Source organism: Panthera uncia, chromosome D4 (assembly GCF_023721935.1).
Source record: "Panthera uncia isolate 11264 chromosome D4, Puncia_PCG_1.0, whole genome shotgun sequence".
Lineage (NCBI taxonomy): Eukaryota > Metazoa > Chordata > Mammalia > Carnivora > Felidae > Panthera > Panthera uncia.
The window spans coordinates 62,827,820-62,842,951 of NC_064807.1; the positions used below are offsets into that span (position 1 = coordinate 62,827,820).

Below are 15,132 nucleotides of genomic sequence, written 5' to 3' on the forward strand. Positions count from 1 at the left end.
GTCAAACTACAGTTGAAATCTCTAGAGCCACTTCTGACTTCAGAATCATCAATACTGAGAGCATGGAATAAAATAATAAAACACTACCAATTACACCATAAAAGAGAGGATGTTAGCAATAAAAAGCATATGTAACATACTTTCATATGTTGTTCATAGTGTGTTTCTATAAAACCATCCATGATGGGCTGAATGTAACTCACAGTTATCAGGGATAAACAAAATACACCCTAAGGGAGGACTTCTGGATTATGCTGACTGCCCTTTTGAAAGGTAGTACAAAATTTATTCACCAAAAAGGCTGAAAGAAACTTGGCTTTATAATTCATGAAAGATCTTAGAAACTACCAGGAATTCCCAGATGGAAACAGTAGTTTCCCCAAGATTCTAAAGATACAATTTTTATCGTAACATCAGGTTGGTTAATCTGAAACTTTTCTAGATTGGTATAGTGAGGCAGATTTCACTATTAGAATGCTCTTCTTCCCTTTAACTTGAAATCTGTCTCCTTCTTACTATTTCTCCATACGTGGCTCAGTCAGTTAAGTGTCTGACTCTTGATTTCACAGTTTGTGAGATCAAGCCCTGCATAGGGTTCAGCAGTGACAGTGTTAAGCCGGCTTGGAATTCTCTCTCCCTATCTCTCTGCCCCTCCAATGCTCACATTTATTCATTCTCCCTCTTTCTCTCTCTCTCTCTCAAAATAAAAAAAGAAACATTAAAAAAAGAGAAGGAATTTTTTAAAAGGAAGGTAACTTTGTTCTACCTGAAAAGACAAGATTTATTGTTTATATTTGTACTTTTCAGTATGAAATGGTGATAAAAATAGAAAACAGAATGTGATGTCATTTTGGCACAGTATAATAAATGAAAAATTACCCAATGAAATAAAGATATAATATTAGGTTGGAAACTTTTTCTGAGTTTCCAGTTATATATATGTATAGGTCTCATAATACATAGTATAGTTTTACATATATATGCATATACATATATGCATAATATACATATACTATACATACATGCAACTATATTTCACATACTAGTTTTTAGTAGCCAGAAGCAAAACTTATAATTTAGATTGCTTTGAATCCACCCATACTAACACAGAAATAAAATATGCTAATTGAAGATAAGAAATCTGAGGTTCTGAGAGATAAGACATTTTGTACAAAGACACACAACGGGTAGACCCAAAGCTAGACTTTAAAAAAAAAAATTTTTTTTAATGTTTAATCTTTAGGTTTGAGACAGAGCATGAGCAGGAGAAGGGCAGAGAGAGAGGGAGACACAGAATCCTTAGCAGGCTCCAAGCTCTGAGCTGTCAGCACAGAGCTCGACTGCGGCTCGAACTCACAAACTATGAGATCATGACCTAAGCTGAAGTCAGACACTTAACTGACTGAGCCACTCAGGCAGCCCCCCAAAGCTAGACTTTGAATTCAGATTCTTTTGTCCCTAATGCCACAGAAGTTTCTATTTTCAATTGTATTTATTAAATTGAGTTTTATAAAATTTGAATGGAAAACTGTTTGACATTCACGAAATTTAGAGCAGTACTTTTCATCATGATGATAGTATGTTAGCAAATATTGGACCTTTGGTCATAGTAAAGTTTTACAAATATTTGCCAAAGAAATCAAGATTTTATGTCTTGACTGAGAATGAAATATTGAGTAAGTAAGAATTCACTTACCTATTATGGAAAACACACACTATAGTGGTACCCATGATTCTTACACCCTAGTACCCATGCCAAACTCTCCTTGAGTTTGGGTAGGACATCTAACTTTAAGTTATTTAAAATGGAGATTGATCTTTGTAAGCCTGACCTAATTAGAGAAACCCTTCAAAACATCTTGTAGAGATCAGACACTCAAATAAGCAGAGATAAACACTCTTTTTATTTGTTGCTGGCTTAGAATACATAAGTGTCAATGCATCAGACAATTGAAAAGAAATGGGTTCTGCCTGTAATCTTAGGATGCCTAGAAGTAGATCATTTCCTGCGCAAGATTCCAGATGAGTACGTAGCCTGGTTTCAGCCTCATGATATCCTTAGCAGAGAACCCGTGTAAGTCTGTACCCAGACTTCTAACCCACACAAATTGTGAAATAATAAATGGTATCATTTCAAGCTCCTAAATTTGTGATCATTTTTTTACATAGTCATAGATAATGAATGCACCTAGTGAATAAATAATAATGAAGAAAAAGGCAAGACAGAAAGAAGATTTTAGTAATTTTAAGGATTTTAAATTATAAGTTTTATGTTTATAAAATGTATAGATGAATATGCTAAGTTAAACAATGAAAGCTTTATTTTGTTAACATCCCCAAATCCTCTCATTTAAAAGTCAGACGTAAAAAAAAAAAAAAAGAGAGGAAAGTTTAACTTCTGATTTCCAAGTCACATAAGAAGTGAAGAAAGTGAGACAGTAGCACCTTTACTGAACCTTAGTGCAGTAAAACAACCATTTGTTATATTTATGAATACTACGGGTCTACAGTTTCAGCTGGGTGCAGGGGAAATGACTTGATTCTGCTTCAGAATGTTTGGAGAGTCAAACAAAAGACCCAAAGAGTAGGAGCTAGAATAATGTGAGGAGAATTCCCTTAAATGACTGGAGGATGATGTTAGATATGAGATGGGTACCTCGGTTCTTCTAAATATGGGTTTTTCCATGTTGTCTTTCCACATGATACAGCATGGGCTTCTTAAGGATCTGATGGCCAAGTGAGTTCCAAGTGTATCAAGAAACTATGAGTGCAGAGGGCAAGCAAGAATATACAACCTTGCCAGGAAGAAGCCATATGTGGTTTTCTTTATAAAACGTAGCCTCATAAATCATGTAACATATTGTCCACCATACTCCATTGTGGGGAAGAATCACAAGCCTACCCAATACATAGGGAAGGAAAAGTAGACCCAATCTATTGATGGAGGACTGGCATTGCTCCATAAGGGTAAGTAGGAACATAAATATTTCTACAGCGATTTTTGAAAAATATAATCTCTCACCTGTGTATTTCCTATTCCCTCTAATTTATACTTGGATCTAGATTTATTTGACAAATAAGAAGGGGTTACAGTCTTATATGTTACACAATTCATTAAAATGTTAATTTTAGCTGTTCTGCATATTTTCAATTTAGAAAATAATCTGCAAAAATATATGTATCTTTAAACCAGGTACCTTCAAATCCTTATGAATTACAGGGACTCTCTTGTCTGCTCTTTCCTTTATAAATTCATTATGGCTTCCCAGAAATTTATGCTCCTAAGCTACAGTTATCTTTAGCTCTCAAGAATTGATATACCTTCTTTAAAAGCTGTTTCCCAAAGGATAATTTGCATGTTTAAAATCTGAAACCGGGACGCCTGGGTGGCTCAGTCGGTTAAGCGTCCGACTTTGGCTCAGGTCATGATTACGCGGTCCATGGGTTCGAGCCCCATGTCGGGCTCTGTGCTGAAAGCTTGAAGCCTGGAGCCTGCTTCGGATTCTGTGTCTCCCTCTCTCTCTGACCCTCCCCTGTTCATGATCTGTCTCTCTCTGTCTCAAAAATAAATAAACGTTAAAAAAAAAAACATTTAAATCTGAAACCTAATCAAAGATTTCCTTTCTTTTCTTTTTTTTTTTTTTTGAGAAAGTTCTCCATACTTCACTGGATTATTCTTTCAAACTTGGCCTTGTCTGACTTCCTTATGTTTGCAAATGCATTTAAGTAGTGTTCTCTAAACATAAGGCAAACTTGTCTCCTTAACTTTCCTTGTTCTAATCTCCCTTTATGAAAAAACTTTCACTTTACTATCCACAATACTACTCACCATATTTTAGTTCCCATATCATTTACACTTTCCCACATAGTATTCATTTTTCCCATATTTAGAGCAGAGATGAGATCTCACTTGTATCTCCAGCACTTATTATGGTATAATATATTATAACATAGCAATTAAAATTCTAGGTAGTTATCTGTTTAATTATCTGGCCACAGCCTGACTCTCCCTAAAGATCTGAGATCTTCTATAGCAGATGTACCCAGGGATTAGAATTAACTTTTTTTCTTAATCAGATTTGGTGGTAATTGAAATAACTCCGTATCAAGTGTTCGTGTGCAGACATGTGCACATGTACATACACACTCCATTGGAAGTAGTTATAATGCATAAATCTTTTGCTCAATCCTTTCAACATTTTAAACAATTAACAGCAGTAAATGTTGTCTAATTGAGGCTTGCAAAATATAAGCAGAATCTGTGCAGTCACTGAGTTTCAGTGGCTTAACATCCCATACATGTACACAGAAATTCATTATTTCTAACAAAACCTTACTGGGAAAATAACCAGGTTTTGGACTACCCACATCCATGCTTTAATTCAGACATCTATGTTGACAGACTGCCATCTTCAATGCACAGATTTCAAGATTAACCTACAGGGTACACTGAAGTTGGCCAGAAAGAGAAAGACCATTGCAGAATGAAAAGGATTTTATTTTTCCAGAACCATAACTGATGCACATTACCACTGTTTCTATTCCATTCACTATAACTCAGGCACATGAAAATTTCTAAGTACAAGAGAGATAGAACATGAACAGCTATCCAGTAACAGCACTGTATGATGGCAGGGTGGACAGACTTCTGGTGGACAGTCAGCCCTATCATATGATCAATCACGTATTCCTGGGTAAAAGTTGGAGCTAAGTAAGGTCCAAATTCTGCTAAATTATTTTATTTGAAGCACTACTATGCATTAAGTCAAAGTGTCTTACGCATTCTATACGTTTAAATGCTTATGATGATGTAGAAATGATGAAAAAATACAAATAACTCCATATTATATTTTTCCACAGTGCCTAGTTCCATACTACTCTAAATTGACTTAAAAATGGTTAAATAACCCCACTAAATTCATTTATACACTGTTGGTTTCTACAGACTAGTATATTCTGAATTGTAAAATAAACTGACACCTCAAAAATATGTTAAAAATTTTTTTCTAACGTTTACTTATTTTTGAGGGGGGGGGAGGGTAGAGAAAACGGGAGACACAGAATGTGAAGCAGGCTCCAGACTCAGAGCTGTCAACACAGATCAGGGCTTGAACTTGTGAATCATGAGATCATGACCTGGGCCAAAGTCAGAGACTTAACCGACTGAGCCACCCAGGCATCTCGTTTATTTTATACATTTTTACCACAAATTAGAGACTTTACCACAAGTTAAATATCCACAAGATGTATTTTCTAAGGTAGCCTCAGCTTTAGTAGTAAGTCAAAGATTTCATTGTTGTAAATGAAAAATGCTTTAAATGTTAAAAAATGTATCTACAATAAGTATTAGTTTTTTTGAATTTTTCACACTTGCCTACCACAACAGATGATTCTGTGTACACCTATATGTATGGCTGTACATTCAAGAACAATTCATTTAGATAATTATGTAAGAACACATCAACAAACTTTATATTGAGTATTTGTTTCTCCCAAATTTATATGTTGAAAACCTAATTCCCAAGATGATGGCACTGAGGGATGGAGCCTTTAGGAGGTGATTAAATCATGAAGGTAGAAACCTCATAAATGAGAACCATGGCCTTATAAAAGAGGTCTGAGAATTCTCTCACCAACTTCCACCATGTAAAGATACAAAGAGAAGTCAGCAATCTGCAACCTGTAAGAAAGTCCTCCCTAGAATCTGACCATGCCAGCACCTTGATCTTAGACTTTCCACCTCCAGAATGGTAAGCAATAAATTTCTGCTATGTATAAGCCACCCAGTCTATAGTATTTTGGTATAGCAGCCCTAATCTCCCTAAGACACTACTGTTAATACATTAATACTAATTGCTCATTTGCCTCTAAAATATGCAATTATGCTAATAAACAGTGTTAAACTTGTTCATATAAACTAACCCTGCATAACGGAAGCTGTATTGTTAATAAATTATTTCAGTGTGTACTTCTTTATTGAAACAATGTAAGAAAAAATGGTAGAAAAACCTCACCCACTATGTAATAAGAATAACAGATTGCCTTATGAATCTGATTTATGACCACTAACTAAATATGGTAACCTTGAGAACAGGGTAAAAAACAAATTGAAATGCCAGATAATCTAAATTCAGCAGACTTTAGGTGTTGTTTTCCTATAAATCATGGCTTGTTTCCTTCAAAATCTAACACTTCACAACACTGTTAGGTAATTTTCCTAAGTGAAACATACATTAATTAATAGGATTCAAGATCTAAGGTTTTAAAAATATTTTAGTCCATGCTATGCCTATGGAAAATATGTACATTACATACCAAGAGCACAGCTTTTCCTTTTCTCTTACAGCCTTGTCAGTCTCTAACAACAACCTGGACCAAGTCTTATACCATCAGTTTTCCTGGTTCTCAGCCCTTCAGACCCAGACTGGTATCAATATCATTGGTTCTTCAGCTTGCTGACTTCAGATCTTAGGACTTTTGGGCCTCCATAATCATGTGAGTCAATTCCTTACAATAATTCAACAAATATAACAGGTATATATAGCTCCTGTTGGTTTTGTTTCTCTGGAGAACCCAGACTAATATATCACTACGTTACAAACATTTACTAGAGTTTCTTCTAGTTATGACTTCAACTTTTTTTGTCTTTCTAGTACATCTAAAGAATTTTTGGTATATGAATATTTTTGTAGCATTTCAAAGTGATCTGAATCAAGTTGAAATTTTTGAGCCTTTTTAAACCACTATTAATTTTTAGAAGATTTCCATATTGAAATCATATTATATATGCTATATTATATCATGCTTTAACTGCACTTCATATAAAGGATTATTCTGTTTCTTTAGAAATATGTCATGATTTAAGTACAGAGGGCTGTTTATTACTTCAGAGTGTAAGAACTCTGATTTCTTCTTTTCTTGCTACTCATTTAGAATGTTGCCAATAATTTATCACTTATTATATGTTAGACACTGTGCTTTTTTCATATTCATGATCATATTTAATTCCACAATTATTTCTTCTTTACAGATGAGAAAATGGAAGCATATAGAGGTTAAGAAACCTATACAAGATAAACAGAAAATAAATGGCCAACCGAAGATTTGAATCCAGGCTATCATCCTATACAAACCATGTTCATATACATACCATATTCGGTCTTGTTCTCTGTCTAAATAATTATTTTTTATTTGCTGGTATAAGGTAACAAATTTCCTTTCAGGAAAATAATGTTGTTTGTATTTACTATGATTATATTGTTCAGTACAATACACTTCCTGTCCTTATCAGTATTAGTTATGTTATTTTTTATATTTGGTAATTTAAAACACCAAATAAAATTTCTATTTAATTTTAACTTCTTACATTACTAGTTTAAAAAATACTAAATTATCAATATAGACTGATTTTGATACACAAGAATGGCAATTTTAATACGGTTCAAGTAATTATAAATGAGGTTGAAATATTTTTCCATTTTTAATATTTTAAAATCTCTTGTGAATTTTCTATCACACTTGCTTTTTCTTACATTGCCAAAGTATTTTTCTTATCAATTTGTATGAGCTTTGCACACACAACATCAACTTTTTGATCTAGTAACTTGATGAATAAACAAGGGTATTAAAACATAACCAGATAATGCTCAATATTCCAATATAAAAGATTAATGTTGTAGGGTAATTTTGATATTATCTAGAGACAAAAACCCAAAACTCACAGATATTTAAATATTATTAAGGTAAACAGAGATAACTGATAATTTTGCTTTTTAAACAAAAATACCACTTAAATAAAACAGGTGCATATGGAAAGCAAAAGTACCTACATTTATTATTCTTTTTTTAATTTTTTTAACGTTTATTCATTTTTTTTTAATTTTTTTTAATGTTTATTTATTTCTAAGACTGAGAGAGACAGAGCATGAATGGGGGAGGGGCAGAGAGAGAGGGAGACACAGAATCGGAAGCAGGCTCCAGGCTCTGAGCCACCAGCCCAGAGCCCGACGTGGGGCTCGAACTCACGGACCGTGAGATCGTGACCTGAGCTGAAGTCGGACGCCCAACCGACTAAGCCACCCAGGCGCCCCTAACGTTTATTCATTTTTGAGAGACAGGGAGAAACAGAGTATGAGCGGGGAAAGGGCAGAGAGAGGAAGACACAGAATCAGAAGCAGACTCCAGGCTCTGAGCAGTCAGCACAGACCCCAATATGGGGCTAGAATTCACAAACTGCAAGATCGTGACCTGAGCCAAAGTCTGTTACTCAACCGACTGGGCCACACAGGCACCCCCATACACTTATTATTCTTTAGCATTATCTTAACTTAAAATAACTCTGGTGCAAAATTGAAGTAACTGAACTAGTAACTTCATTTACTATATCCAGTCACATCCAGAAGTACATCAAGATTCTGTGGGATAAGGAAGGAAGGTGGTGGAGAGGGGAAATGGAGTTACCTGATTGCCAACTAGTATTCAGGATAGACATTACATATTTTTAACATTTAATCTCACAAGTACAGAACCTAAAGGACTAAATATTTGTAAATGTATATTTATACATTCACAAAGAATTGTTTTAGAAATTATGTACTTATGTATACAAAACTGAAGTATCAACTTTTTCTTAATAATTTCCACAGAGGTCTTTCTTGACTTCATCTTTAAAATATACTCATTGTGTACATTTATTTTTGGTAGTAATCCAAAGCTTTTGATTGCTGTAGTTTTTCTTGACTCTTTCAAAAGGCAGTGAATGAAATCATTGATACTAATTACATATATGAAGAAAAGATTTATTTTTACTAAATCAAATATGTGAAATACTTAAATATATGCTTTGCATATTTTTATAAGTTTAATCCTCATAACAGCATTATAATTTTATTAGCTTTAAACTAAAAAAACTAAACTAAAAAAAAAAATCTCAAAGGTTGCTAAAGAACAATTAGGCACTGTATGGTGGCTTTGTAAAGCATCAGCTTTACTAGGCTGAACTGTATTTCCCAAAATGCCTTTTCTTGTATGTTTCCATCTATGGGAGGTTTTTGTGGAAGACAGAAGTGAAGTGGCAGCTATTTAGTAGCTCACACACATTGTCACTTACCTGCTGGCTCATCATTTTGGCTGGAGGTATTCGCAAAGTCTTCCTCTGGATTCTCCTTCTGTTCTCTGACCCCAGCTATAGATTCAGCTCCAAGAGGAAGGTCCTGGTTCCTACAAGACAGCCATACCATCAAGGTCAGAGGCAACAAGAATCCGTATGGATTTTCACTCATAGTCATGGACTCTGGCTTGTGTTTGGAGGTCCAGATTCTTCTAGTTCTACTTCTCTGATAGAATCCTGACTAAGTACAAAATGATCAAAGAGTAGATGGCAATCCCTGTGCCACAATGGTGCTTACTTGGTGAATATAAGCTCAGGATTTGGCCAATGTTTGAACCTGGTGTTTTGTAACACAACTATTCCGTCTCTTTTCGCTGCCAACATAGTGACTTAATATATTAAAGTACTTTGAGAAGTTGTGGGGTATTATACAAATTTAGGTGTTTATTGCTATTACTAGTATCAACATTATTAAATTTTGCCTGCTGAATAGGCAAAGCATGCTTTCAAATACAAACTTTATTAGAGGTATACTAATACTAAATGTTAAAATTTGGTTACAGATGATACAGGTTTCCATTTTTATTGGACCTTGAAATCCTCTCAAAGGCATTAGGTTGTTTAATTACTGAGCTAAGAAACGGCTGAAAAAGTCAAGAAGTCAAACAATCTTTTAATTGAACCCACTGGTTCAACACAGAATCTCAATGTACTTAGTCCCTTTTACTGTTGACATCTGTTATACAGCTACCAGCTACCAGCTATTGCCCTCATTTCTGCCATAATTGAACACAATGAATATATACAGATACACAGTTGACCCTTGGACAACATGGGTTTGCACTGTGTGGGTCCACTTATACACAGATTTTTTTCACTAAAGTAAAGCGCTCTAAATATATTTACCTTATGAATTTCTTAACATCTTCCTTTCTCTAGCTTACTTTATTGTAAGAACACACTATATAATACGTGTAACATACAAAATATGTGTCGATCAACTGTTATTGGTAAGCTGGCCGAAAGTAGGCTACCAGCAGTTAAATTCTGTGGGGGAAGTGGGTTAAAAGTTACACACAAATTTTAGACTTAGAGTGATGTCAGTGCCCATAACCTCTGTATTTTTCATGGTCAACTGTACATTACATGTATAACAAATAAATACATATACTTTAGAAAATGAAAGACAGGTTTCCCACTGATGGAAGAAGCCAGAAGTCACCAAATAGAGAATGATATAATAAATCCCAAAGTGTTGGATTAGATTTGGAGTTACCAGTTATTTGGAGTTATTAGTTATTTTGAGTTTGGTATGATTTCACACATTTTAGAAATATGTGTGTATATAAAAGAAATATAGGAGTGTGAAGCATTTCCTGTCTGTATCCAACGAGAGAACCTAGAGCAGTGATACTGAGGTAACAGCTAGTACAACTAGTGAACCAGTGCACAGACCTTAGTTTCTAAATACCATCCCCCAATAAAAGGGACCGGGGACTCTTGGAAGTAGTTGATTCTAAGGCAAAGATAAAGAAAATAAACATAAACCAGGAGTATCTCAATATTGCCAAGAGATAAAGAACTGATAAAAGAAGAGGACAATGATGACAGCATGTCAAAGGGACACAGAAGCCAATATGAAAGAGCTCTCAGTGGCCAAATCTAAAACAATTTGAGAAACAAGTATTGATAGTTTTGTATAATAACCCAGAGATTAAAGCAAATATCCACGGGTCCATGGCAGTATAAATAGAACTCTTCATTAAATTTTCAATTTTATAAATGTAATGAAGGAAGACCAGAACCCCACAGTAATAATTGTTGTAGCTCAACATTAGTGAATAAAATTACAAAGAGAAATAGAATTTTGGATAACCTCAAATGATTCTCCCTCTGATACTGCTTAATTACCTGAGGTAAAATTGTAACTATACAGTTGGAGAAACTAGGTAGACATCACCTTAACCAAAAGATCAAAGTTAATATCAGCATAATAAGCATACTGACATCATGCAACTGTTGATGTGATCCATTCATATTAGCAGGGCCCATCTCTTCTATTTTTTTTACCAAAATTCAAAACTTCAACATAATCATGAGAAAACATCAGCCAGACATCAGACTCAAACTGAATGACATTCTATAAAATACTTTCAAAAGTGTCAAATGCTCTTCAGAAATGTCAATGTCATGGAAGACAAAAGACTGAGGAACTGTCACAAACCAGAGGCAACTAAGAAGAGAGGACAACTGCAAGGTAGGGTTCTGGATTAGATCTTGGAATAAAAAAAAAATAGAGGAAAGATAGCAAAATCCAAATAAATTTTGTATTTTAGTTAATAGTATTTTACCAGTGTTTATAGTATCATCCCACTTATCTTAATTTTGAGAACAGTACCATGACTATACCTGATGTTAACTCTGAAGGTGGGTAACGGGTATCCAAGAACTTTATTTTAGGGCAGAATTGATATGAGGTTAAGAAAACACTGGCACTGATGCTGGCATTGATATTTGGTAAAATGAGGTGTTGAATTTTGAAGCTGTCTTCAGTCTTGATTAGAAATCAGAACAACAAGGGGAGCCTGGGCAGCTCAGTCGGTTAAGAGTCTGACTTCAGCTGAGGTCATGATATCATGGTTTGGGAGTTTAAGCCTCATGTCGGGCTCTGTGCTGACAGCTCAGAGCCTGGAGCCTGCTTCAGATTCTGTGTCTCCCTCTCTCTCTGTCTCTCCCATGACCATGCTGTCTCTCTCTCAAAAATAAATAAATATTTTAAAAAATCAGAATAACAAAAGTGCTTCTAAAAATTATGTGGAATCTGATCCTCACACTGTGCTGTACTTAGTCATGCAGCTATCATTGAGCATATAAATGATTCAGTCAGAAAGAGTTAACACTATTAGAATATACAATTTTTTTCAAATATTAAAGCAGTTTTAAGCTATTAACATTACACAAATTACATGTGGTCTTCAGAAGCATTTATTTATAAATATTACCCAAAAACTATGTATTAAAATATAAGTATGAATCTAATGTTATGCTTTCATTTATGATCTACCTTGTTCTATCAGGATTTAAAGTAGATATGCCCTAATAAACCTATTAGTAATAATGAGCCAGAAAAATTTTTCATAATTTTCCCATAGATCTGGGAAAACTTCTTAGATAAGGGAGAGGCAAAATTGAACTATCTACAGAGGTATTAATAACTGACAAATCAGCTAATTTGGGTCATAAGCTAACAATTGTAAGGAATATTACAGGAAATCATTTAGTAGATACAAGTAGCCATTTAAATTTTGCAAAAGAATGAATTTATCATTTTAGATCAGATGGTTTTGATTCCAATTATACTGATATATTAGTACTATATAAAACCTGAGAAGACCATAGCCAGACCAATCATTTCACTTTTTAAAAAAATTTTTTTAATGTTTTATTTTTGACAGAAAGAGCGAGCGAGCACACACGCATGAGTGGGGGAGGGGCAGAGAGCGGGAGACAGAATCCAAAGCAGGTTCCAGGCTCCGAGCTGTCAGCACAGAGCCCCACACAGGGCTCGAACTCACCGACCACGAGATATGACCTGAGCTAAAGTTGGATGCTCAACTGAGCCACCCAGGTGCCCCCCATCATTTCACTCTTTGAGTGAAGAAACTAAAGCCATTTATGGGTTCTCTATTAGAATACTGAACTTCACTTTTGCACAACAGATTTGCTGCCAGAATTCAGGTGTTGTGAAAACCATCACTAAACCTAAACCTAAACCTAAACCAAAATGGGAAAAGACTCGTGTCAACATCATCGTCATTGGACACATTGATTCTCCAACTCTAGTACCACAGGTCATCTGACCTACAAATGTGGTAGAATCAACAAACTATCAAAAAATTTGAGAAGGAGTCTGCTGAGATGGGGAAGGGCTCCTTTAGGTATGCCTGGGTCTTGGATAAACTGAAAGCTGAACATGACCGTGGTATCACCATTGCTATTTTCCTGTGGAAATTTGAGATCAGCAAATATCACTGATGCCCCAGAACACAGAGACTTTATAAAAAACATGATTATAGACACATCTCAGGCTGGCTCTGCTATTCTGATTGTTGCTGATCGTGTTGGCGAATCTAAAGCAGGTCAGATCTGTGAACATGCCCTTTTGCCTTATGCACTGGGTCGGAAACAACTAATTGTTGGTGTTAACAAAATGGCTTCTACTGGGCTATTCTATAGCCAGAAGAGATACAAGGAAATCATTAAGGAAGCCAGCACCTACATTAAAATAACTGGTGGGGTGCCTGGTGGGTCAGTCAGTTAAGCGTCTGACTCTGGATTTCTGCTCAGGTCATGCTATCGTGGTTCATGGAATCGAGTCCCATGTCAGTCTCTGCACTGGCAACAAGGAGTCTGCTTGGGACTCTCTATTTCCCTCTCTCTCTGCCCCTCCTCTTCTAGTATAAATAAACTTTTTAAAAAAGAAAGAAACTTGGCTACAACCACGACGCAGCAGCATTTTTGTCAATGTCTGGTTGGAATGGAGACAACATGCTCGAGCCAAGTGCTAATATACCTTGGTTAAAGGTATATTTATCCATCCATAAAGATGGTAATACCAGTGGAACCACACTGCTTGAAGCTCTGAATTGCATTCTACCTCCAACTCATCCCACTGAAAAGCCCTTGTGTCTGCCCCTCCAGGATGTCTACAAAATTGTTGGTATCGATACTGTCTCTGTGGGCAGAGTGGAGACTGTTGTTCTTAAACCCAGCATGGTGGTCATCTTTGTTCCAATGTTACAACTGAAGTAAAGTCTGTTGAAATGCACATGAAGCTCTGAGGGAGGCTCTTCCCAGGAACAATGTGGGCTTCAACATCAAGGACATAACTGTCAAGGATATTTGTCATGGCAATGTGGCTGGTGACAGCAAAAATGAGCCACCACCAATGCAAGGAGCTGGCATCACAGCTCAGGTGATTATCCTGAACCATCCAGGCCAGCTCAGTACTGGATACCCACCTATGCTGAACTGTTGCACAGCTCACATTGGATTGATCATTGTTCTAGAAAAATGCTGGAAAATGGCCCCCCAACTTCTTGAAATCTGTTGATACTGCCATAATTGATATGGTTCCTGGCAAGCCTATGTGTGTTGAGAGCTTCTCTATCCTCCTCTGGGGTATTTTGCTGTTTGTGACATGAGACAGATGGTTGCTGAGGGTGTCATAAAAGCACTGAAAGAGAAGGCAACTGGAGCTGGCGAGGTCACCAAGTCTTCCCAAAAAGCTCGGAAGGTTAAATGAATACTATCCCCAATATCTGTCACTCATCATTTTTTTTTTATTTCTCTTTTTGAGAAAGAGCAAGCAGGGAAGAGGGGCACAGAGACAGAGAAAGAATCCCAAGTAGGCTCCCTGCTCACTGCAGAGCCAGACGAGGGGTTTGATTCCACAACCTTGGGATCACTACCCAAGCCAAAATCAAGAGTCAGACACTCAACTGAGTAAGCCACCCAGGCTCCCCACCAGTCTTCATCACTGGTGGAAGAATGGTCTCAGAACTGTTTGTGTTACTTGACCATTTAAGTTTAATAGTAAAAGACTGGGTAAAGATAACAATAAAACATTCAGAAGTAAAGGAGATAAAATAAGTACTTTTTTTGTAGTTTCAAGTTTTTATTTAAATTCCAGTTAACATATATATTGTAACTTAGTTTCAGAAGTAGAATTTGTTAATTCATCGCTTACATACAACACCACACAACAAATGCCCTCCTTAATACACATCACTCCTTTAAACCATCCCCCACCCACCACCCCTCCAGCAATCTTCAGTTTGCTCTCTATAGATAAAAGTCCATCATACGGTTTGCCTTTCTTTTTTTCCCCCTATATTCATCTGTTTCATTTCTTAAATTCTACATATGAATGAAATTTTGGTCCAGTTGTTTCCATTTAAAAGTACTGATTTTAGTCAAAACTTGACCAAAAATCCATCACAGAATTTTGAGATCCATTAAAA

The 15,132-nt window shown here is 35.8% G+C and overlaps 1 pseudogene; it reads left to right on the plus strand.

Moving 5' to 3' along the window:
• The first annotated feature begins 1,937 nt into the window (after positions 1 to 1,937).
• LOC125921291 (elongation factor 1-alpha 1-like) lies at positions 1,938 to 14,414 on the plus strand (annotated as a pseudogene).
• The last annotated feature ends 718 nt before the right edge of the window (positions 14,415 to 15,132 follow it).